This window comes from Eptatretus burgeri, chromosome 9 (assembly GCF_056783735.1).
Source record: "Eptatretus burgeri isolate ZD-2024b chromosome 9, Ebu_testis_v1, whole genome shotgun sequence".
Classification (NCBI taxonomy): Eukaryota; Metazoa; Chordata; class Myxini; order Myxiniformes; family Myxinidae; genus Eptatretus; species Eptatretus burgeri.
The window spans coordinates 4,883,378-4,908,259 of NC_140969.1; the positions used below are offsets into that span (position 1 = coordinate 4,883,378).

General features: G+C 42.0%; 1 protein-coding gene across 7 annotated transcripts in view; it reads right to left on the reverse strand.

Annotated features, from left to right (window-relative positions):
• The window catches only part of LOC147019454 (plexin-A4-like), a 537,201-nt gene that overhangs the window by 396,596 nt on the left and 115,723 nt on the right, over positions 1 to 24,882 (reverse strand). The window lies entirely within an intron of this gene.

Consider the following 24,882-nt stretch of genomic DNA (forward strand, 5'->3'; position numbering starts at 1 on the left):
ATTGTGACGTCCACGGGACTTGAACAGTCCCGCCAACGTAGAATGAGCCGAAACGATGGAGGCGGTTTATTTGTTTATAACCCAAACATGGCGGTTCTAATCGCTCTACCGCAAACGGGACGAGGAAGGTGGCACGAGTCACTTTTCACTGAGTTGATGATGTTTATTCGTTTTTACTATTGACCAGAAATAACAAGACTCGGCAAGAAGAGGGATGCGGGGCGATTCGACGGGATGGTGTGGGATCGGGCGTGGGGAAAAACACAGACAATTCAAATGAATATACAGTTCTCAATCCGTCTAAGGCGCCAAACACACACACACACACACACACACACACACACACACACACACACACACACACACACACACACACACACACACACACACACACACACACACACACACACACAACGTAGCTATCTCTGGTGGTCAGGCTGGACCGTGGTGTGGACGCAACTGTCCCTAGATCGGCGCCGGACGAGCCGGCCTTGCTCTCGCCAGGGGGGGGGGGGCAGGAGAAACCGCGGTGCTGTCGACCTCCTGGTCCTGGCCCAAGTCCGCCCACAGCCGCCAGGGAACCAGCTCCCGCGCCAAGCCGCGAGCAGGAGAGGGAGGCAGGTCCGCCCGCCCCCCGACCCCGCACTCCGAGACAGCAGAACCCCAGAGCCAACCAAGGTGAGGCACGAGGCTCGGCAAGGCTCCAAGACACGATCAAGAACACGATCGATTCAGCACAACCACAAGGACGCTCTCTGCCGCCACAGCTTCCACACCAAAAAAACCACGATCTTTTGGTTGTAATCTTCTTCCTCTTTCTTTTCGACCCCGAACAGAACCTTTTTATCCTTCGTCCTCGTCACTCCCAATCGAGCCGTTTATTGGCCCACCGCCATCGCCTTCCACCAATCATGATCACGGGGCGGAGCCATCCGCTGCACTGTCCTGTGACGTCACGGCCAGTCTCCAGAGAATACCAAAAAGGGGTTTACGCAGACACACTTACTCTATCCCGTGTCCCTATCTAATTACGTGACAATTATCATCTCCCCCCTTGAAGAAATGAACATTTACTTGACAACTTATCACCACTGAATTGCTACTTATTACATCGAGATCCTGGTAAACTCGAACAGCATGGCATACCTAATTAAACATCCTAATTACCCTTTGAATGCATACCCCCCCCCCCTCAAACGTAACAATATATATGATTTATTTATTCATATGAAGCTTGTGGCTGCTTGGCTCCATCATTTTCTGGGGGCACAGCTGTGCCACTGATGCAATGCCCCCCAGCACGCTGCGACTCATTTCACCAACCTCGGAAGGATGGCAAGCTGAGCCAAGCCACCTGGTATAAATTCAACAGGTGGCAGGGCTTTAACTAAAGACCCTAACATCTTAAGCCAGCGACTCTAACCGCCAAGCCAACACCAGGCCCGTGTATATGATTGAGGCTCGCGGAAGAGCTAAAGCAGAATCGAAGGGAAGAAAATGGAAAGGGGGAAACACCAACAGAAGAGAAGTGAGAGTGAGGTCAAGGGGAGGTGGAGGATACATGGGGGGTGAAGAAGCTGTGCACAAACTAAATGAAACACAGAAATAAGAAGGGAAAATCAGAGATGAATCAAAAAGGAACAAACCATCTGACAGCGAACAAACAAAATATGTGAGGGAGACAGGGGTGGGGGGAGGATATCACAAGAACCTGGAAAAAAGGAATGCTTCGGAATGGGATCATATGGGGCAGAAGAAATCATGTCTGGATGGAGTTGACCTGAGGGTGGAGTGAGCAGCTGTCTTGAAGCTCTGGAGGGAAGAATGGGACTGAACAGACTGGGGAAGTTGGTTCCAGAGGTGAGAGAAAGGAGGAAGAAATTCGTGGAGGTTAGCAGTGAGTCTGGATTTTGGGAGTTTAACAAGAAGATGGTTACTGGCAGATCATGTGCCCCCTGCAGAAAACTGGGAGGGACAGAGCCAAGAGAGGGCAGAGGATGCAAGACCAAAAGGGAAGCGGTAGAATACAGAGGCCACTGACTTGTCTGCAATGTAAGAGTAACAGGCCGAGACACTCAGATTCGTCATGGGAGATCCCAATAATTTGAGGGACTTGCTTGACTCGGCATCAAGAAGGGCAAAGTGTGAGGCAGGGGTGCCAACCCAAATGGGAGAACAGCACTCCATCAAGCTGCGAATGAAGGACTTGTAAGTCGTCAGAAGTTCAGGCTGGTCAAAGAAAAACCTTACACAATAAAGGATGCCCAGTCGGTGGCTGGTTTTTGGGGCCATCTTGGAAATATGGTCTGCCCAAGAAAGATCATTGCTGATAATGTGAGGCCCAAAAGTTTGAATGACTTAACCTCTTCAAAGTCGTTTGTTTAGACCAGGGGTCTCCAACCTACGGCCCCTTAGACGGATTTATGCGGCTCGTGGTGCCACATTAAGTTTACATTACAATGCGGCCCGCGATACTGCCAGTTTGTCAGGGTCGATGATCAAAGCGTTCTGTAATTTTAAAAAAAATTTTGATTCATATTAGACACATGTGTTTTTAACACGATTATTCATTTATCATATTCGTTGGCAAGAAAAATATATTCAGCACTAATTTTTGTTTAAATTTCTGCATATTAATTTTTTTATTTTTTTGCGGAATTTAGCATCCTTCTTTTGGGTGTGGCCTTCCGCCCCTCACCACTTTGGTTTTGTGGCCCTCCACCCAAAAAGGTTGGAGACCCCTGGTTGAGGCAGTTCTTTCAGAAGGACAGGGTGAGTGCATGGGATTTGTCAGGGTTGAAAGACATATCCCTCTCGGCTGTTGAATTAATACCAGGTGGGGTTGACTCTGTCATCCTTCCGAAGTTGGCAAAATGAGTGTCAGTTTGCTGGTATCCTGTGTCGGAGTGGCCACCCATCCAGTATTGTACCCAATAGCGAAGGAGACTGCTTTGGCTGCACCAACACTCTGCACAGAGTATGGTCCCAATGGATGGATGGATGGATGGGAAGACATATTCTAAGTGTTGGCCCAGCTCCTGATTCATCAAGTTCTGCAGAAGGATAGAGGCCGCTGCCTGCCTGTCTGAAGGATGACAAATGATGGAGCAAAGGGTAGAATCATCGACAAAAAAATAGGCAGGATTTTCCAAGCAATCAGAAATCATTGATGAAGATTAAGAACACGACACAGCTAAGACACTACCTTGGGGTGCTCCAGCCTTGACAGGGAGAGATGAAATAATCTCACGAAGTGCTACATGCTGATTATGGGAGAGGAGGAAGTCAGTGATCCATGACAGGAGATGGACTTGGACGCTATAAACAGAGAGTTTGAAGATCAAATCGTGGTGCCAGACTGTATCATATGTTTGAGATATATCCAGAGAGACGGCCGTGATCTCACGTCTAAGATTGAGGACTTCCATCCATTGTTGGGAGAGTATAAGTAGCACCAAACCGATAATCTGAGATCAGGCCATTGGATAAAGGGAAGGATTTGATGTGAACTGCAATAATGGATTCCATGACCTTGGTTATTATTGGAAGCAAGCTAATGGGCCTGTATTTAAAGGATCCATTTTTCACCATGTTTGTGTATTGCAATCATGTTGGATAACTTCCAGGCAGATGGAAATTGACCAAGAGAGAATGATCGAGTGAACAGAGCAGAAAGAGCATGAGCAAGAGATGCAGAGCAGGTTTTTCGGAAACATTCACCGACACCATCTAGGCCTATCGTAGAATCGGAGTCGAGATTTGCCAGAAACCACGCCACCTTCTCAAGCGAGAAAGACATATTATCCTGGAGCAGTTGAGTATGAGAGTGTCGGGCAGGTATAGAGAGTGATGTGTTGGATACACAATATTTTGAAGCAAACACAGAATTAAGACATTCGGCCTTCTCTCGTGCAGAGTTGGCTGTGGAGCCATTTGAAGTGAGGGAAGGGATGGACGGGGAGCATACTCTAAGGAAAGACGTGACAATGCGCCACCAGGTCCTTTAAGAAGGGAACAGTTTGAGAGTTCGCTTTGAGGTTGGGTGGGATGTTTTTTTTCTGACTTTCCTGAGAGTGGATACACTTTTTCCAGGCTTTGCAGAATGATCTGAGGTTTGCTTCGGTCGGATTTGCCTTCCAGGAAGTGAAGACAAGTTGGGTGCAGGCAACCAACTCACCACACAATTCTGTGTACTAGGGGCATGAGGATACGTATGATAATTGCAGATAAGATTATATAAATCTGTACATCAGGGAAAGCAAGGTTGGGTGGAAGGATTCCCAGGCAGATTTAATTATCAGGAGGGGTAGAAATGAAGGACCAGTCTTGACATGAGAGGGCAGTTTGCAGTCCATGCCAGTAAGTTTACGTGAACGGCTGGATTCTACAGTACTGAGGCAGCTCTTTGACAATAGCCAGAGAGATGTTGACCCTCATAAGCACATAACCAGATGAACCTGTTGGGGTAGAAGAGGAACAAAAGGAATTCGAAGGAAAATTCCTCACCATCAGGACCAGAAGTGAGTATATGCCATTGGGAGAAATCTGGGTTGGAAAGTTCACTGATTTGGTGAAGCCCATGGAGTCACAGACGTCCTTTGCTGCAATGTCATGGCTGGTTGAAGAGGTACCAACACCCAGCCAATTGGTATGTTGACAGTTAAAATATGAGGAAGAGAGTTGGGATGGGTTGTTTTAAGATGGTACAAGTTTGCAGAGAGGGAGATATAAATCAAATCATCCCCATTAGGAGGATGCTCCAGCACAGAGAAAAACAGGCGGTGGTTGTGGCGTGGAAAGTGGAGCCGCTCGATGGAAGGAGATCACTTGGAGGACCAAGAAAAGGAAGCAAAGAAGGAGCGGGGCCACAACCAGGATATTTGGGGGGGGGGTGGGGGAGTTCAAACTAAACAAACAAGTGAAAACAAATGATGTCGTTTTCTTTGTCAAGCTCAAAACATTCTGAACACCTTTCAAACAGTGCCCTTCACAACACCACCACCTACCTCCCACTCCTCCATATTGCAAACTATGCTTCTCTCCCTTCAAAATATCGAAACGATCAAGCTCTTCACCCTTCTTGAGTCTGAGCCTGATCTGCACTCGTGCCAATTATTTTCCAGCACAGCAACATTATCAGAGTTTGACAAGATGGTGCAGAGGTAGAGCTCACTTGCCTTTGAGCTCTTTTGCTTTGATGAAGGGCAAAGCCCGAAATGCCAGCACTTTGTGATTTCCTACGTCGGATGACTTCAACCATTTTATTAACATGCCTTGAGCTGTCTCGTCTGGGTATAATGCTTAGTCCAACTATAAACTGTCAGACTGCAGCTTCACGGGCAGCTTGTTGAAAACTGCTCGGATTAGTTGGTGGACGTTAAAGTTCCCACTGTGTCTTTCATGAAGGGTCGGCGAATTATCGTTGGCTCCCTGTACAAATTCAAAATTCCTGCCAAATTTGGTCAAACGTCAGGCCTGGTCAGTTCGTTCATGAAAGTCATGGGCAAAAAAAAACTTTCCCTGGCTGACCCCGCAAGAAAGTCCCCGCTGGCTGACCCCGGCTTGAACTGCTTGTCCCTCGATGGCAGCTTCACCTCGATGCCGCAAAAAATGTTTGCCAAACGACTGCTGTGGGGTGGTTGTGTTGACTGAAGGCTGTTGTGAGCAAATAAATAAATAAATCCATCAAACTACCCTGAAATTTGCAAAGATGAGCTGCATGCAGTTCAGTGATGTGCGTCGCTAATGCAGGAAGTGCTTTGCTGTTCGAGTCGTCCAAAAGGTTTAAAAATGGATGTGAATCAATAATTGATGATGAACGAGATTGAAGGCAACCAGTGTTGTAAATCCCACAAACATAACCCACGTTGAATAGTTGGGCAATCGCGTGACATTGCAGCAGAACTGTGTGTCAGTATTGTGGGAGTGGAAACCGTGATTCATTCAACGTGAAAGTGAATAAATCAAGTGCCAGGCCCCAGGCAAGGTTCCCAAAATAGCTCTCGTTTTATCATTATGAATTTGATCATTAACTCCAAAGTAATTAAAGAAATAAAAAAAATTGAACAGTAAGCATAAGATGACCTCGAATGGTACTCGAACATCTGAACAGGCGTACTTTGCCAATTTATAAACAAAAGTACCGAAACCTTAAGCAATGTGTCACAAAAAAAGGAATTCGCATACAGACAAATATATTGTCATTTTTTTGACGAGTGGAGCAATACATTTAAACTTATGCAAACGAATAAGCATTGGGTCCTTGCCCATCACTTTCAGTCGATCATTTCTGACGGACGGCAGCAGGGCAGCAAGAGCACAAAATGTGCCGAAAATGGAAGAACTTTAGAAACGAAGATATTTAAATGATTGCCCCCACCTCCGAGGTGCAGTTGTGGCGCAGATTGGACATCCTTTGTTTCACAGTTTTTGTGACGAATCATGTGTTCCTGTCATTACTACAGATATGACTTTCGAGGAAAAACATTGGAGAAAGGGACCTGAGAAAGATGAATCATCAGTTTGTTACGTGGAGGTGGGCATTTTTCATGCCGCCGCAAGGTCGCAATTGTTTCAATGATGCTGATAAATCTCGACACCGTAGTTGCATATACACCCATATTTCAGGCTGCTGTAAGTGTTTCAAAAAGGATGGTGACCATGTTGAAAAATGACAATGTATTTCCTGAAAAAAAACAACCAAAAGCTACGTATAGTGCGGTACCTGACTGAAAGTCATGCGATGCGGCGCAGTTGTATTGATGAGGTTCAAGCGTTGGTATGCAGACATTTAATGTGTCGTGGGGTCTTGCTGTGCCACGACCCTGATAATAACATCTGCTACGAGTTTTCGTTACGTTGCGGGAGGAGGGATTCTCGACCATTCCTCGCGTCTAGTGCATCCCCGAGTTCCTTCAGATTTTAGATTTTATTGTCGAGCCCATAAATGACATTCCGTCAGAGCCCACAGACCTCACCGTCAGACTTAATGTCACTCAGAAAAATCTGATTCTTCATTTTGAGGCCATAGGATGTTTATTACCTTTATTATACCGAGCACACAACATATGAAACACACATTGACAAAAAGTTTACATTACGTCTATTCCAGGGATTTCAAGGCTTGACTGTATTTGTACTTACCAAACTCCCCAAACTCTTTCAGCCCCTCATGGAGGTTTGAGGTCATGAAAGACATCTGTTCTGTCTGATACTCTGAGGTGGGATTCTCGTCATTCTTAAGATGGCCAGGGTTGGTGCTGACAGACGAGGTAGTTTTACCCTTCGAGAAGATGTTCCTCAATGTTGAAATCATTCTGATGGAAGTGTCCACTCTCTGAGACCAAATTATTATTCCTTATTTAGAGTCAATTAATTAACCCCACACTTTTTTAAAATAAAAATAAAAAAGGGGCAGGGGGAGGGGGGTGGATATTGTAATCGGCTCCGTCTGTCATGTCCTCCTGAATGGTTGTGCAGAAATTCACCAAACTTAGCAGTCATGATCACCACATGGCATGAAGGTGCAAGAACGATGTCATTTTTTTTGAGGTGGGATCAAAAGATGAAATGCATGGAGACATGAAATATGTAACGATTTCTGGGATTTGACTCTCGGTTCATGCCCCTGGGAGTGGGGACTCAAAATTTGATATTGGGTCAATCCTCATGGAACCTTTCGCAATCTCTCAACTTTGCTTTAGGTGGCAAGCGTGGGAATTTGCGATGGAGCACCATCGACTTCATTCTCGTCGCTGACTGAGAGGACACCATGCTCGAACATTGACATATGGCATTCGTCCCTGACTTTGTTTATTGCTGATTATTCATGGTTTGGGGAATAAAATGCACATGTGGGCAATTCTTACAATGACAACAAGGTGTCCCGTTATTTTCTACCTCAACCACATTGATATGGACAGCGTGAACCAGGATCAATAGCCATCCTTTTCCAAACACGGATGGATTTCTATTCAGAATGGATGCTCATTTAGTACGAACTACATTCATCGTGCTTGGATGGTGTGACAGTGATGGGCCACAAGCCCTATTCCTGTCTCCGATATTCCTCGTGACAGTTCCCTCTGCATTTTACACATTCCTCATTCTGCTTGCCAAGAATTATGCATAAAGGGCTGTTTCACTCATGGCTCAATAATTGCCCTATTCTGCCAAGCAGGGAGTTGTTCATGATGGCGTGCATTTCATTCCCTGCCTTCCCAGGGAAACGTTCTTCTTGGATAAGGAAGCATTACAAGTCCAATTCTGTTCGTGATCTACGATCAGTCAGGTTTTTTGGGCAAGACTCTTTTGAATTCGCCATCAAGACTGCTTGAAGGGCAGCTTGGATGGGATGAATGGCCTTTTCTTACAACAGTATACTTTCTTGATGACTCAACAGTGTGACAGTTTTTACGGCCCAGTAGAACAAAGGTAGTTACAATGTTACTAACTGGAGGACCTACAATGAATTAATGACCTGGTCTGAAAACATAAATAATTTATTGTAGGCCTCTATGCGTTTTCCGTGAATCTCCACAAACATCATCGGTCTCGGCCCTCCATCGCATTGTGACATCGACCTGTTCCAGGTCCAGTCACTGGAGCATTGGAGGCACCACAGTGAACAACGCTGAACTGCGGTGGTGTTACATGTCCTACTATATTAAATAAGGCGATTCTCTGGATGTATGTATTTACATGTGAGAATAATAGAAGAAGAAAAAAAACAGGGCTGGCCCAATCTCCACCAAATTTTGCTAAGTGTTGGTAGTAGCCAGGGCAAACCTCCCCTCACCAACCGCACACTTCCCAATGCTCTCAAAGGGAGTGGGTGTTTCCAGTGCAACAAAGGGTGGAAGTTTAAACCATGCCATCAACCCCCTCTCTGTATTCGATAAGCATTTGTCCGATGCAGTTTACAACTCTTTAGCACACCATATGCTTATTCCTTGCTCCGACCTTAACGTACCATGGCAACCTTTCAGGTGGTATATAAACACACCACAAACACTGCGGTGTTAATCAGATTGATTATGTGGGAGTGTGCCTGAAACATAAGAAAGTTCAAGATTTTTCTTCTTCTTCTGGTTTGGAATTATTTTGTTCATTTCTTTGTTTAATATCGTTTAGGACTTGAGGTGATGCCCACTTCCGTCCATGATGTGGTTTGCCAAAATTGCTTGCATCATCCTGTTTTTTTTTTTATAATGGAGGCCTGAATAGGGTAAGTTTAGCACTCGAGCACATACTTGTGGGGAAAACAAAATCGAGTTTTCAAAAATATTCCTCATTCCAAATGATTATATTCATGAAATAGTTGATCTGAACTGCTTGTCCGCGTGGTAGCGTTGACCCTCTTTGCCTCGGTGTGCAGAACGCGGTGCACTGATAAAGTCGTATGGACGAGATACTCACAACGGTAAAGAAATGGCGACTTTTCTTATTTTTCAATGTACAAGAAAATATCACAAGTAGAAAAAAAAAATAAACATTTTCATTGAAAAAAATTCTGGCATTTCTTGTACGACTGAGTATCTTATCCATGGAACAATTTGAAGTACCCCTTTAAGTGCATGATTTCGAGAATGGGCCATCCCCAAGCTGCGACAAAACGACAACGACAGAAATATCTTGTAAAATTAAAAGCTTCCGAATTAAAACGGAATCCACAATTAATAAAATACATTAATGGCCATAATTTGCACCCGTCTCCTCCTAAACTGACCCGACGTCCCCCCCAGCCCTCGACGCACTTCACCAACCGTACGCCCTGTGTAAGTGCCGGGCCAAAACACTCTAATGGTCCCCGACCCAGGCGGCTTCTGAAACCAAACAGAATCTCTTTCGGGTGCCAAGTCCTTCCATACGACGTGTAATGAAATGCTCGTACGCTCTACCACCTTGGCTACCATGTCCAAGCATTCATCCCACTTTTATCTTGCTTGTTGTGACAGCTCAACAGCACCTCTTGAGCACTCCATGCATATTCCTCGCTGTACTCCTTTACGGCTAACCTTATTTACGGTATTTCATCATCTTGTCTTGCTGTGAGTGCGATCGTCCAACGATGCTCGATGATGTTTTAAACTCAACACGGGCTCAACACTTGGATAAAAATACATTTCAACAACAAAAAAAAACCCACCATAAGCTGTAAAAATGTCGGGGTGGTTTGCTTTGTCACCATGTCCTGTGGGCACGTATCAACATTACAACATAACCTTCACAGCTGCTTCTGTTTCATAATCCACCGAGGAATTAGGCAAATGTTAATTAGGACACACAAGCACTGTGACCTAGTTAGAATGAAACACAGCTGAACATAATGAATAAACCGGTTAAAGCCATCCTCGGCGGGCCCGTCAAATGGTTGAGATGAGCTTTCTTCAATCGCTCCGAACATGCCGGTGAGAGATGTGCAACATCAAACCGAGACATCTTTGCCAGATTATCTTCCGTCTCTGTTCCCCAGTCATGCTGGAGCTTTAGGTAGGCCTTCGGTTGAAATCCAGTCCCACAGGGGATTACCGTTTTGCCTCACATCACAATGGTTTGAATATTCTCACATTTAATCTAGTAGCACTTTAATCACGAGTGTATTTACATTTGTCCTCATTCTCTTCTCAAGGAAGACATTACAAAATGGCTGTGGCGTGAAAATGCTACTTATCTTTAAAGGGTGGGTGACTAATTAGTATCATCTTTTGACATCACAAGGCGAGTGAAAGAGTGACGTCACAATGGTGAGTTCTAATTAGTGTCAAGGCGATGAGATTATAAATTGCAACGTTAGTGGGAAGTAGTCATAGTGGTTAACCCCTTTTTGTGGGTAGTATGGTTGTTGTAAATGTTACATCCGCGTAAGTATTATATGAATAGTACACTCGTAGTCCACATGTAATGGAGGAATGGACTAGTTTTGATAGCGGCCACTTGTCCTTCAGATATGGTATTGCTTTCACACCACTTCCCCCATTTTGACTAAAACTCCCCGTTAAATTATTGTGTGGTTATTCTTCCCCATGGTGCAGCACCACTGGGGGAGGGGGAGTGTGGGATCTTAACTCATCACCCCCCACCCCCAGGCCGGTACAAAGCACTATAAAGCGTGGGAGGATGAGGCTGGAAGGATGTGAGGTGCCTCGGGTCTTGAAGGGCTGGAGCCCCGGAGATATTCTTCAGTACGGACACAGTTTGGGCCAGGGGATATTGAAGCATCATTGGAGTGCTGGGCCAGAGAGTGGGAGGGGCCCAGCATCTCTGTACCGTGTGTGCATCAATGGCACAGGAGCAGCCAAGGCATGAGTTTATGAAGGCATGAAGTCACAGAAACGTCATTGTGACTATCAGCATAGAAACATCCGTTTTGGTTAACACGATAATGAAGCTCGTGCCCACTGTTCAGTTCAGCCAATTACCTTGGGTTGTACACCCACCGTGTGCCGTTACCATCCAGGACATACCACACACGTTACATCTACAAACTGTGTAGTCTGTTGGGATGCTTAACTTCTGTCTTCCTTTTCTCTTTGACCTAATTGATCAGTGACCATCAATCACACTACAAGGAGAAACTTAAAGGAGTTTGACTAAATGAGTGCATATATATATATATATATATATATATATATATATATATATATATATATATATATATATATATATATATATATATATATGAAAATGTAGACAGAGAGCATCCTTTGGGCTCATCATACCTGTGCTTTGCACTCAATGGAAAAAAATTCCAATAACTTTATCCACATAGTGTAGCTTACATCATTATTTAACATCTCTATATCTACATCTACATCTCTAATTAATATCTACATCTCTCTTACTTAATATCCAAAAAAAACTAAATTTATCCAAAGGGTACACATATAGTAAGTACCACATGACAGTCAACCAAATATGTCCCCGACAGGGATAAGAACCCATGGACAGGCAGCTCAGAAGGAAAGGTATGAGAGAAAGAGCAATCCTGCCATCTCATGTACTGTGCAACACGGTTTAAAAAAATAACAACACATTCAACTATTTCTGCCCTGAGAGGCAGCACGAGGTGGAATGTTCAAGTCATGATGGAATCCTGCACGGTTCATTTATCTTTACCCCTTCAAGTGTTCATTTTAACTTAAAAAATATTTTCACAACAAATTCGCTCGTAAAAGGATTGCGATCCAAGCCAGAATGAAGCGACAAGTATTGAAATGCCAAACCATTCGGTTACAGATACATCATTGATTAATATCGTGTCTGAATTATAATGCAATAAGAGTAGAAGAAACTAATAACTTGGCGTTTGAGCTTTCAACCTTTGGGGGAAAGGGGGCACAACGCGTGATTGATCTGTTTTCACCGCTGTCTGTCTGTCTATCTGTCTGTGAGTAGGATATCTCGAAGGGTTATGGACGAATTCAGACGAAATCTGGTGGACAGGTTGGGTCTGTGACGAGGAATTCGATTGCAGTGAAAATCGAATCAGGATCTGTATACAAGAATGTTTTTCAGGTTATTCTTCACCATTGAGAGATAGGGCCAAAAGCGATATATAGTATGATGTCTGAAAAGGTTAGACACAGATTCGGATGAAACTTGGTGGAAAAGTTGGGTTGGTGACAAGAAGAAGCTGATTAGATTTTGGTTCAAGTCCAGATGCAGATCCGGCCTATAAGTGGGATACAAAACGTGAACTGTTCAGCCTGGCAGAAGTATGCGCTCTACTGAATGTTGTTCTTGTTTGTTGATGTGACATGTTTGCTTGAATCATTGAGAGCCTTTGTATCTGCTTTTGTGTGACCTTGTCTGGGCCACGTGCTGTCAGTGTATTGCCTTTTCACCCTCTGTAACCTCGGTTTTCCCCGAGCCTCGATTTCGTTGAAAATAAGAGATGAAATACATGTAATGTTGTCTTTGCATTATTAATGATTGGGACCATCGACATATTATGTGTTAAAATTTGCCCAAAAGTTGGCGCCATCCTCTCCGCCCACTGTCCACATCAGGACCTTTTTCAAGACACATCAGACACACCAATGTGACCCTTGTCTCCATTATTCCAGGCCAAAATGTGGGAGCAATTTCTCCGATTATTGACGTTTAAAATCACCCCAAAACACTCAAAATTACTCACATAATGTTTGTGAGCTCTATTTAGATGCATAATTGAGTGCTTTGTGGTGAAACAAAATAGGAGATTACTTTAATCCGGTGATGTGGTAAAGGAATGCTTGAAACATTATTTCTATGTGTGATCTTCAATGATGATTATCCGTCGTCAGTTCAGCATTCTCACAAGGTTACTTCCAAGCAGAAGAACAATGCAGAGGAGGTTTATTCCTCGTCAAAAACTCTGGTATTTTTTTTTCTCCATTTCAGCACCATGGACAGTCATAAAGGCAAAGAACAAAATCTTATCTACAGGATGGATGTGTTAACTCCTCATGGGATAAACAAGCACTCTTCATTCACTTCGACCTCCTTATGCCTCTTACAACTTTTTAACCCTTTCCTTCCTCTCATCTTCCCTTTTTAATTTGCATTATTTTGTTGATTCCATCTTACCTCTTCTACGTTTGCTTTTCTTGCTCTCGTTCGCTTTACCTATCCTTCTCTTGCGCTCATTTTCTTATTTTCTCGACTCTTCCCCCTTTCTCCCCCTCTTGTTTTTCCTTTGCTTTTAATCTTAAAATTACTTTTTCATGTTGTAATTTGTATGATAATTAAATTTTATTTCCGATTTTGTAATTTTATTATTATTTCATTTGTATTATATTATTACCCTTGCCAGAGGAGAAGGTATTGCATTTGGGTCCATTTGTCTGTCAGTCTGTCTGTCTGTTCACACTGAACGTGAGTGTTTTTCTCCGTAACCACTTGTCAAATTGATTTTCAAAAATTCACCATCGGAAGACTGTTCATGTGAAATGTTGTAATGATAATTATGACATCATAGGTGTGGCAGCCATGTTGGAAAAAAAGGAAAAACTTTGGACCTCTGTATCTCTGAAACCGCAAAAGGAGAAAATTGAACCTTGGCACATGTCAAGTACTCCGAATGGGGAATAAATGTGATTTTTTTCGGTCATATGTGTCTTCGTTATATCGTCAAAACTGCATACGTAGAACGCGACATCTGATCAGTTAGAAAATTTTTGAGGGTCATCTCGGGATAAATTGGTCCACAGAAAAAAAAGAGATGATATTACCAGTCACGTGCTTCGGCAGCCATTAAAAATAAATTAATTAATAACCTTCAAAATCATATTTGAAACAAATGAACAGATCGAGGCAAAACTTTACAGCTATGACTGCCGATCCATGAGGAACAAAATGTTCCCACCTATGACATCATGTCACATGGTTTGGCAGCCATGTTGGATTGACCCAAAATTCTTTAAAATCTTCTCCAGAACAGCTGAATAGATTGAGGAGAAACATCACACATGTTCCCCAAGCCTTGGGAAGACCAGGGTGTTCATGAATAATTGATAGGTCACATGTTCTGGCAGCCATATTGGATTGAATGAAAATCTTTTTAAAATTCCCTCTTTAACCGCTTAATCAATTGACATGAAATTTCGCATTTGTGATCTCGTAGTGCTGGGGGATATATGTTCTAAATGTCAATCTGATTGGACGCATACTCTGGCGGTCAAAATTATTTAACTTTTTAGATCTGGATTCTTTTTTATTTTTAGTTTTTTGATTAAGGCTCACTTGGCTGGACCTGGATGGGTTTGTGAGTAGAGGAGTAGCAGCTGAAACCCGAATCATATCCAGGTTCTTCCTGATGACTTCATCTTTGCCTTTTGCTTGTTCGGGTTCCTTCTCATGACTCAAAAGCAGCACTGTACCGATTTGGTCTTCCATTTGATTTGAATTGAATTTACTTGAATCCCATTCTAAATTCAACCGAATAATAATTTAAAAAACGTCTTGGGTCAGGGTCAGGTGTCCCATCAAAGCGGGACATCTTGGTACCCGGTCATCCATGCCAGCAGTTATAAAGGGGCAGTTCTAATTATGTCTCATTAATTATGTAACACACCAGTACACAAACACCACACAAAACGACACAAAATACACACAAAACAAGTCCTGGTGAGGGTCTGCAATCTCTGATTGCTCTTTTTCTTGTTTTTATTTGCATCTCTTTTTGTCCCCTTCCCATCCGAGAAGGTTGGAGTCAGGGGACATTAAAATGAGCTCTTTCCAACCGATCATCCGTCCATGTACTTTGGTGTGCACGATATTTCAAAATCCGTTGAACATTTAGCTTTCATATTGCAGATATCTATTCCTCATGAGATTAGAATCCAAAATGTATGACATTCGATACAACCTGATTAGATCAGTGGGATACAAAATGTAAAATGTCAGCCTGGTGGAGGTATGCACTCTACAAAGTGCTGTTCTGGTTTATTTATGTAATCTTGTCACTTCTTGCTTTTTCCTATTATTTTCACTTTGCTCTCAGTTGCAATATCCTTGAATTTGAAACCCGAAATTCTCACTCTCCCTCGCAAAATTGGCATAGGAAGTCTCCTCCACGCATCACAAGATGTGATTGTAATTAGCATGTTTGGCACAGCCATGGTGTGGGTGATTCTGTGATTGTGGTTGAGTAATTTGCAAATTTGTGCTAGTTTCCCCTTTCTGAAATGCTTATTATTGCAATTGGTGCAATTAGTAAAAAAAGATTCCTCATTGTTGCACAGCATCGTAATTTATCACTATCCATCTAGTTATCTAGTTCCTTAAAGTCATGTCCAACTTCTGGTGGCATTCATGATCAGATTTTTCTGAACATCCCGATGTAGTGCCTTCCTAAGCTCTGACCGAGACAGCTTGGTTGTACCCTTCACCCCACCCATCCAGCACCGATACGGTCTACCTCTTTTAATCACGATAAACATATATATGCATATATACATACATGTATGTATATGTATATATATATATATATATATATATATATATATATATATACACATATATACATATATATATATATATATATATATATATATATATATATATATATACCGGGCGTAGTGGCGTGCGCCTGTTATCCGGCTACTCGGAGGCTTGGGTTGGAGGATCGCTTGAGGACGGGAGGTCTGCGCCGGGCCGCGCTATGAGAGGGTGTATGGCAGCCCGGAATCATGGCGAAACCCAATCCTTATCCCTGTGTCATAAGAGGTGGCCAGGGTTGCGTCAGGAAGGGCATCCGGAGTAAAACCTATGCCAAATCAGTATGCGGATCATAATGGATGATCCGCTGTGGCGACCCCTAACGGGAGCAGCCGAAAGACAGACAACATATTCATATATGTATATATTAAATGACCCGTGAACCCGTTGGATTCCTGTTGTGACAGCGGTTGATGAAAAAAATTATTCCAAGAAAAAAAAAAAAAAAAGATAGCTCCAGCGAACTATACTGCTGAGGTTGTTTGCATTGATCAAATTCTCCCGAAGAGTACTTGACCTAATCAGGAATTGATTTTTTAATAATTTTTTTCTTTGCCAGATTTGAACGAAACTTGATACTGTACACCGCAGGAGAATGGTGAGTAAGGTGGGTTGAAAATTTTGCGCTATCGTGTACCGTTTTGGCTGTATTTCGGGACCATATATATATATATATATATATATATATATATATATATATATATATATATATATATATATATATATATATATATATATATATATACATATATATACATATATACAAGATGAGAGTTTTAGTAATTAATAGACTCTATACACATATATATATATATATATATATATATATATATATATATATATATATATATATATATATATATATATATATATATATATATATATATATATATATATATATATATATACACATATATATATATACACATATATATATATATATATATATATATATATATATATATATATATATATATATATATATAAAGATTGCACACTAAAAAAAAGACTCGCCGTCACACGATCCCTATGAAATTGCTGTGGCACTTAGCGGACGACAATGTTTGTGAAGTCTTGGCGTTCCATAGTACCACTTGCATTTTGCACAATGCGTATTTTTGTCATTCCCCGTGTACGGTCTGTCGTCTGCTACCAGCTATGTTGTACTGCTATCCCGTGCATCTGCACGGGTATCGCCAGTATATATATATATATATATATATATATATATATATATATATATATATATATATATATATATATATATATATATATATATATATATATATATATATATATATATACAGCTCTGGAAAAAATTAAGAGACAACTGCAAAATTATCAGTTTTTCTGGTTTTACTATTTATAGGTATGTGTTTGAGTAAAATGAACATTTTTGTTTTATTCCATGAACTACTGACAACATTTCTCCAAAATTCCAAATAAAAATATTGTCATTTAGAGCATTTATTTGCAGAAAATGACAACTGGTCAAAATAACAACAAAGATTCAGTGTTTTCAGTCCTCAAATAATACAAACAAAACCAGTTCATATTCATTTTTAAACAACACAATACTAATATTTTAACTTAGGAAGAGTTCAGAAATCAATATTTTGTGGAATACCCCTGATTTTCAATCACAGCTTTCATGCGTCTTGGCAAGCCCTCCTCCAGTCTTTCACATTGCTGTTGGATGACTTTATGCCACTCCTGGCGCAACAATTCAAGCAGCTCGGCTTTGGTTTGATGGCTTATGACCATCCATCTTCCTCTTGATCACATTCCAGAGGTTTTCAATGGGGTTCAGGTCTAGAGATTTGGCTGGCCATGACAGGGTCTTGATCTGATGGTCCTCCATCCACACCTTGATTGACCTGGCTGTGTGGCATGGAGCATTGTCCTGCTGGAAAAACCAATCCTCAGAGTTGGGGAACATTGTCAGAGCAGAAGGAAGCAAGTGTTCTTCCAGGACAACCTTGTACGTGGCTTGATTCACGAGTCTTTCACAAAGACAAATCTGCCTGATTGCAGCCTTGCTGAAGCACCCCCAGATCATCACAGTATTCCACCAAATTTCACAGTGGGTGTGAGACACTGTGGCTTGTAGGCCTCTCCAGGTCTCCTTCTAACCATAAGACGAACAGGTGTTGGGCAAAGCTGAAAATTGGACTCATCAGAGAAGATGACCTTACTCCAGTCCTCTATGGTCAAATCCTTATGGTCTTTTGCAAACCTCAGCCTGGCTCTTCTTTGCTTCTCATTGATGAAGGGCTTTTTTCTAGCTTTGCACGACTTCAGCCCTGCCCCTAGGAGCCTGTTTCGAACTGTCCTCGCCGTCCACTTCACCCCAGCTGCCGTTTGCCATTCTTTTTGTAGGTCACCTGATGTCATCCTACGGTTGTTGAGTGACATTTGAATATGTTGGCAGTCATCCTGGTCAGTGGAAAGTCGTTTTTGCCCTCTGCCAGTCTGTAGCTTTGTTGTCCCCAATGTCTGCTGCTTGACCTTGTTCTTATGAACCGCCGTCTTTGAAATTTTAAGGATGGAAGCAATGTGATGCTCAATGTATCCCTCTGCCAGTAAAGCCAGAATTGAACCCTTCTTTTCCTCACTCAAAACTTTTCCTTTCAACTATTTTGGCATGGTCAATAGTTATTTTTTTGATTCCAATTACTTTTGAGGTACTACTTGGACCGTTTTTGCCATCCAGTTGGTCCTATTGCAAGAGGATAGTGATGACCACAGCAGTGGTTTTTATACTTCTCCTTGTTAAATAAGTTAAATAAATTGTTAAATAAATTTTCCTTGTTCAGGTGATCACCTAATCAGTACCTCACTAAGTAGAATGAGGTGTGCCTGTGTTGGAATTCAACAGACACTGGAATGGAATGGCTGCCATACATGTAGAGATGATGATTTAAAATTTTTTTGAAGTGGTCTCTTATTTTTTTTCCAGAGCTGTATACATACAGACACATTGGTAAATGTTCCGTAAAAAGATAGTTGCTTTATGTCACCAACTTCTCGGGAGAGACAGAGTAAATGTAAGGAAGTAAAAAACCATGTATTTTCGATAACTTCAAGATCCCAAAACATCAGATTGAAGAGGCTGACAAACAGGTCACCATGACCAATTGCAAACTTCCATGCAATGTGATAAGTTCATGTAATTATGTCTGCTCAAAAACAAAATTGGAATCACAAGAAAGCGAAGCATTCCCGTCGAAGGCCTCAGTGAGTCTGGTGATAAAGGGGAAACTTACTCTCCCATCATATGAGGTCCGTCTAAAAAGTAATGGGACTGAGCTTGCTGTGTGCTCCACTTACACAACTTGAAGGAATGGGTTGCGTCCCAGTCTTTCGCAACATTCCAGCAATATATATATATATATATATATATATATATATATATATATATATATATATATATATATATATATATATATATATATATATATATATATATATATATATATATGTATGATTGGTGATGGTAAACTGCGCTCATTGTGTGAATTTTTACAGGTCGTGCTTTACACGTTGTCCAGTCCGAGTCGTCTCGCTTTGAGTCGTGAGCAGAGAGCCAATGTGAAGTTTCTTGCCAAGCTTGGCAAAACGCCTTCCGAATCCTTCGCAATGCTGCAGCAAGCTTACGGGGAAGAAACGATGTCACGTACACGTGCATTTAAATGGCACAAGAGGTTCAAAGAGGGATGGGAGGAGGTAGAAGATGATCCACATCTGGAAGACCTTCAACGAGGAGAACGGCGGACAACATCGAGCATGTGAAGCAGATGGTGCGCGCAGATCGTCGACTCATGGTGTGAGTGATTGCTGAGGAACTTTCCATCAACAAGGACACTGTCTGTAGTATCATCACTGAAAATCTCAAAATGCGCAAGGTGTGCGCAAATATGGTCCCCAAGCTGTTGGCCGAGGACCAGAAACAGCAAAGAGTCACTGTCTGTCAAGACATTATCGAGCGCCTCGAGGACGATCCAGACCTGCTCAGGAGAGTCATTACTGGTGATGAATCGTGGATATTCGAATACGATCCTGAGACCAAACGGCGGAGTCGTCAGTGGAAAAGTCCGGCATCACCAAGACCAAAGAAAGCAAGGATGTCGAAGTCGAAGGTCAAGGTGATGCTCATCGCGTGTTTTTGACATCAGGGGCATCGTCCACTTCGAGTTTCTACCACAGGGTCAAACAGTGAATCAATAGTGTACAAGGAGATCCTCCGATACCTCATAAGATCAGTTCAGGACAAGAGGAGGGATCTGTGAGAGAACAACGCCTGGGTGCTCCACCATGACAATGCCCCTGCTCACAGTGCCCTGAGCATCCGACACTTTCTGGCGGAGAGGAACGTGCCAACTCTGCAGCAACCCCCGTATTCGCCAGACTTGGCCCCTTGTGATTTTTTCCTATTCCCCAACCTCAAGGGGGTGATCAAGGGGACCAGATTTCCTGATGTGGAGGCCATCAAAAGGGCCGTGACGACAGAGCTCCGGAGGATTCCAGAAGAAGCCTTCCGGGGGTGCATCGAAGCGTGGAAGAAGAGGATAGACAAAGTGTGTGAGACTGGAGGGAAACTATTTTGAAGGGGACAAGCTGTGATTTCAATATATTTTTTGGAATTAAATTTCTGTGAAGTCAGTCCAGTTACTTTTTAGATGGACCTCGTATGTTCCCCCCTTGATATTTTCTTCATTAACCAGTATAACCTGCCATCTTGGGAAATTCCTGGAGTTCATATTCACGCTTTTCTACCTTCCATAATTACAGTGAAAAATCTTCCTCCTTCACAGTATTTTGCATAATTTATATTTTTTCAAACCGAAGCATGGACTTGAAGAGGTGTAAGTTCCACTTCAGTAAGTATGCTAGTTATATCTCAGGATAAGTAAGTAATAATTTTCTTATTGTCTTATTTTCTTGAAGCCTGGAATGAGTTTCATTTGTTTTACTTGTCTTTTTAAATCCTAAATGTTGTTTCGTTCTGATTTCCTGCTTATTTCATGATTTCACTTCCACTATGGCTTTGTCATGTGACTGAAATGACCTCAAGATCGGGACGTTGGATGTGCAACTCAATATCTCCACCATGTCATAACGACTCGTTCAGAACGAACACGAATACACAAGGATTAGCGAGAACATGTGCAGGAATGAAATTCTGCTTCTGCTTCGAGCAAGATCAAACCAAAACAGCGGTCAGACAACGGTACAAATAAGCATCAAGCAAAAGTTCAAACAAACTTGACAAATTCCAAAGTGCAAAGTTTCCTCAAGTTTGGCATTCATTTAGTGTGTTTTGTTTCGTCAACAATGAGGTCGAAGCAGAGAATGACGTTGTACTTTTTGCACCGCTGAGTGTCCTCAAGAATCAGCTGCTGAGTCCTCCTCAAGATCAAAGTGCATTTACAAACATCTTTTTTACATGTCACGTGAGTGTCGAGTTGTGTTTTGAAACACAAGTAGAATGGAATGGTACCTACTTGAATAACTGTGGCAAGAGCTCCAAATTTTCACATCGTTAAGGCAGAGAAGGCAGAGGGAGTACGGCCTTTTCTAGGCACGGGAGTATTTATTATTCTTCAATGTATTGTCAGCTCATGAACGAATCACACACTCGTGACTCTTATTTCACCCAATGGAACTTCACTTTCCAAATATTTTTCCCTCCATCAAACTCCCCTCAAAAATGGCACAAATCATCAAATCCACACATGTACAGTACAGTTGTTAGTAAATCCTGGTGTTTTTTCTGTCAATTTGTTTTCTGATCTCTGTTTTCTGACAGGTGCATGAGGAAAAGGGGGGGGGGGGTAGAGGTGGTGGTGGGGGGGGGGGGGTGGGGAAGAGGAGGTGAGGTGAGGGAAGGAGAAATTGAGGAAGTGGATAAAAATGCTTCGATTTGTGTTTGTATAATGTAGATGGTTGAACAATGATCTCTGCTTATTAAATGATCTCATGTGTTCCCAAAGTTGATATAAAACGACCCATTTCCCATTTGGAAGGTGAGGTTTCAAAAGAGGTGAAAATGTTAATTTATAATGAAGATCCCATACATGTTAGACCTTGAAACCTTTAAACACACCTCATGGAAGTTATGATTTTTTTTTTTGATATACCACACTCTTTACAGAGTGTTCCTGCTGCAGAAGCAGTTTCTTGGCAAGGGTTATACTGGGTGGTTTGCCATTGCCTTCCCAGCGTTGTTTGTCAGTGCTCTAGCCTCTTAAATGTTGAGTGTCAAGCAAGGAAGCAGTATGTAGCACGATATTTTTAAAGACTTTGAACCACCGATCTTCCAGACTCAGAGCGGATACTCAAACCATTACACCCCTGAGACTGTACATGTGTGTGTGTATATATATATATATATATATATATATACATATATATATATGTATATATATATATATATATATATATATATATATATATATATATATATATATATATATATATATATATATGGCTGCAAAAGTAGGTATACAGTAATGATATACTGGTATGCTCCTTATTGTATACCTACTTTTGCAGCCCCCTGTGTATATATATATATATATATATATATATATATATATATATATATATATATATATATATATATATATATATATATATATATATATATATATATATATATATATATATCACAATCATATATTGTACACATATTATTATATACATGTTATACACATACACACACACTACTGTACGTGCTGCATGTAGTATGTATATAGTACCCCGGTTTGTGTAAAGGAAAGGTTCTTGGGAGATCCACGCAATAGCAATTTCGTGCAGAATGGGGCTCATAAAGCATTGTGTTCATGAGGATACGTGCACCGGATGCGCTAATTCCCGTGGCGTCTCGGAATGGTACAAGAGAAGGGGGCTTTAACTCAAAGTCTCCTGAAGCCGCCAAGGAGTGTCGGGCGGTTTTTTGCAACATTGAAGCCAGAGGCTTGCCCACTTTTCTGTGGAAATAAACGTAATCCCCTTCTGAAAAGGCCCGTTTTATCCACATTAAAAACTAGCTGGGGAGGGTAAACGTCCACAAGGGCCCTCAACTTCGACAAAAATTCAGCTACTACCTGCTCGTCCGTGTGGATCAACTTATCCGTGATCGCCTCATGACATTAGATAATATTGCCAATAAAATTGGCATCCCAACAGGGTACCGTGCACACGACTCTCTGTGACCAACTCAACTTTTGAAAGCGAGGACGACTACCTCCAGTTTGGATTCCTGAAAGAGGCCCAATATGGCAAGAACTTTTCATGGCATGGGGATATGAAAAAGGTTGTTCTACTGTGTACAGTGGATACCAAACAACCCGAAAGAGTTACACTCATTTTCTACACGTAGCATCCTCATTCTTAACATTAACTTGATCTCACTTTACCTTAAAACAAGTTTTTAACATCTCTAATAATGAACTTGCACATCACATTAATCTCCAGGCAGGGAATGGAAATTTGGTTGGTGGACTGGCACTCAATAGTTTCCTATTTTTGAGACACTGTGGGATATTTAACATGCACAATGTTAATGCAGACGGGAAGGCCAGATTTATAACCGGATCTTAAGGATGGTTTGTTTTGAGATGCAGCACTCTATGATTACAATTGTGCCAGGAATGTAGTTTTCGTGAAGAACAAATTCATGACCAGATTTCACCAAGGCGAGCACAGTACCAACCAGAGAGTGTCTTGCTGTCCGTGAGCAAACACCACGTTGCCTTCCCTGGAGGTCTCTCATTCAGGTCCTCATCAAGCTCAAATTTACTTAAATTGAGAGATCTGATGTGATCACCTGCATTCACTCCAATATGTGCAACTGTTGGCAACGTGTCCAAAAAAAAGTGATAAAAATAATCGTCTTTCTTCACTTATGGAATGTGGGTCATGCCCCCTTTAAGGCACCATTTAGTACCCAATCTCAGTTGCCCAGAAAAGATGAACGATGGTGGACCTTGTGTTTAAACTGCAAGACTCCCTGTAGGGATGTTTTCCCCTGATGGCCTCAGTATGGCATTCCAGGATATCGATCCAACTTTGACAAGGAGCGACAACATACATGCAAGTCAAGATGTTGTGTGACTTAAACTGAAACAGGTTGGATTCCCAGCATTACTGTACTTTTCGTGTTACCTGTGCCACCGAAGGCGGATGGAGGTTGTGTTTTCATTCCTGTCTATCTGTTTGTTTGTCTGTGAGCAGGATATTTCAAAACGTTATGGATGGATTCAGATGAAATTTGGTGGACAGGTTGGGTGTGTGACAAGGATGAACTGATTAGATTTTGGTGAAGATCCAGATTTAGATCTGCATCCTGGAATTTTGAAGCGATTCTTCACCAGTCGAGAGATGGAGCCAAACATTATATATTGCACAATATCTCAAAAAGTTGGCGACGAGTTATGACAAAACTTGGTGGATGAGTTGGTTCGGTGACGAGAACAAGTCGATTACATTTTGGTTAAGGTCCACAACCAGATCGGACCATCATACATGGTCCAGGCTCGTGGAAGAGAGGACACAAAACAAAACGACGGGTAGTAGAGGAGAACACAAGAGATGGACAAGAAGGATTCATAAGCAAAAATGTTGGAGTGGTGGAGGTGGTTTAATGGGTGTGGAAAAGATCATGGAAAAAAGGAATGAGATTGAAGTTTGTGGAAGGTGGTTCTTCAGGTGGGGAAAAAGAGGAATAAATAAGTGGAGGTGAGCAGTGGTTCTGGATTCAGGCAGAAAAGATCAGCGGGGATTGCATGGTGGACCGCATGCATCCTGCAGATACCTTGGTGGGGGGAGGGGTACAAAGCACAGAGAGGGCAAGACCAGAAATGAGGGGGAAGAAGACAGAAAAACCATCGACTTGTA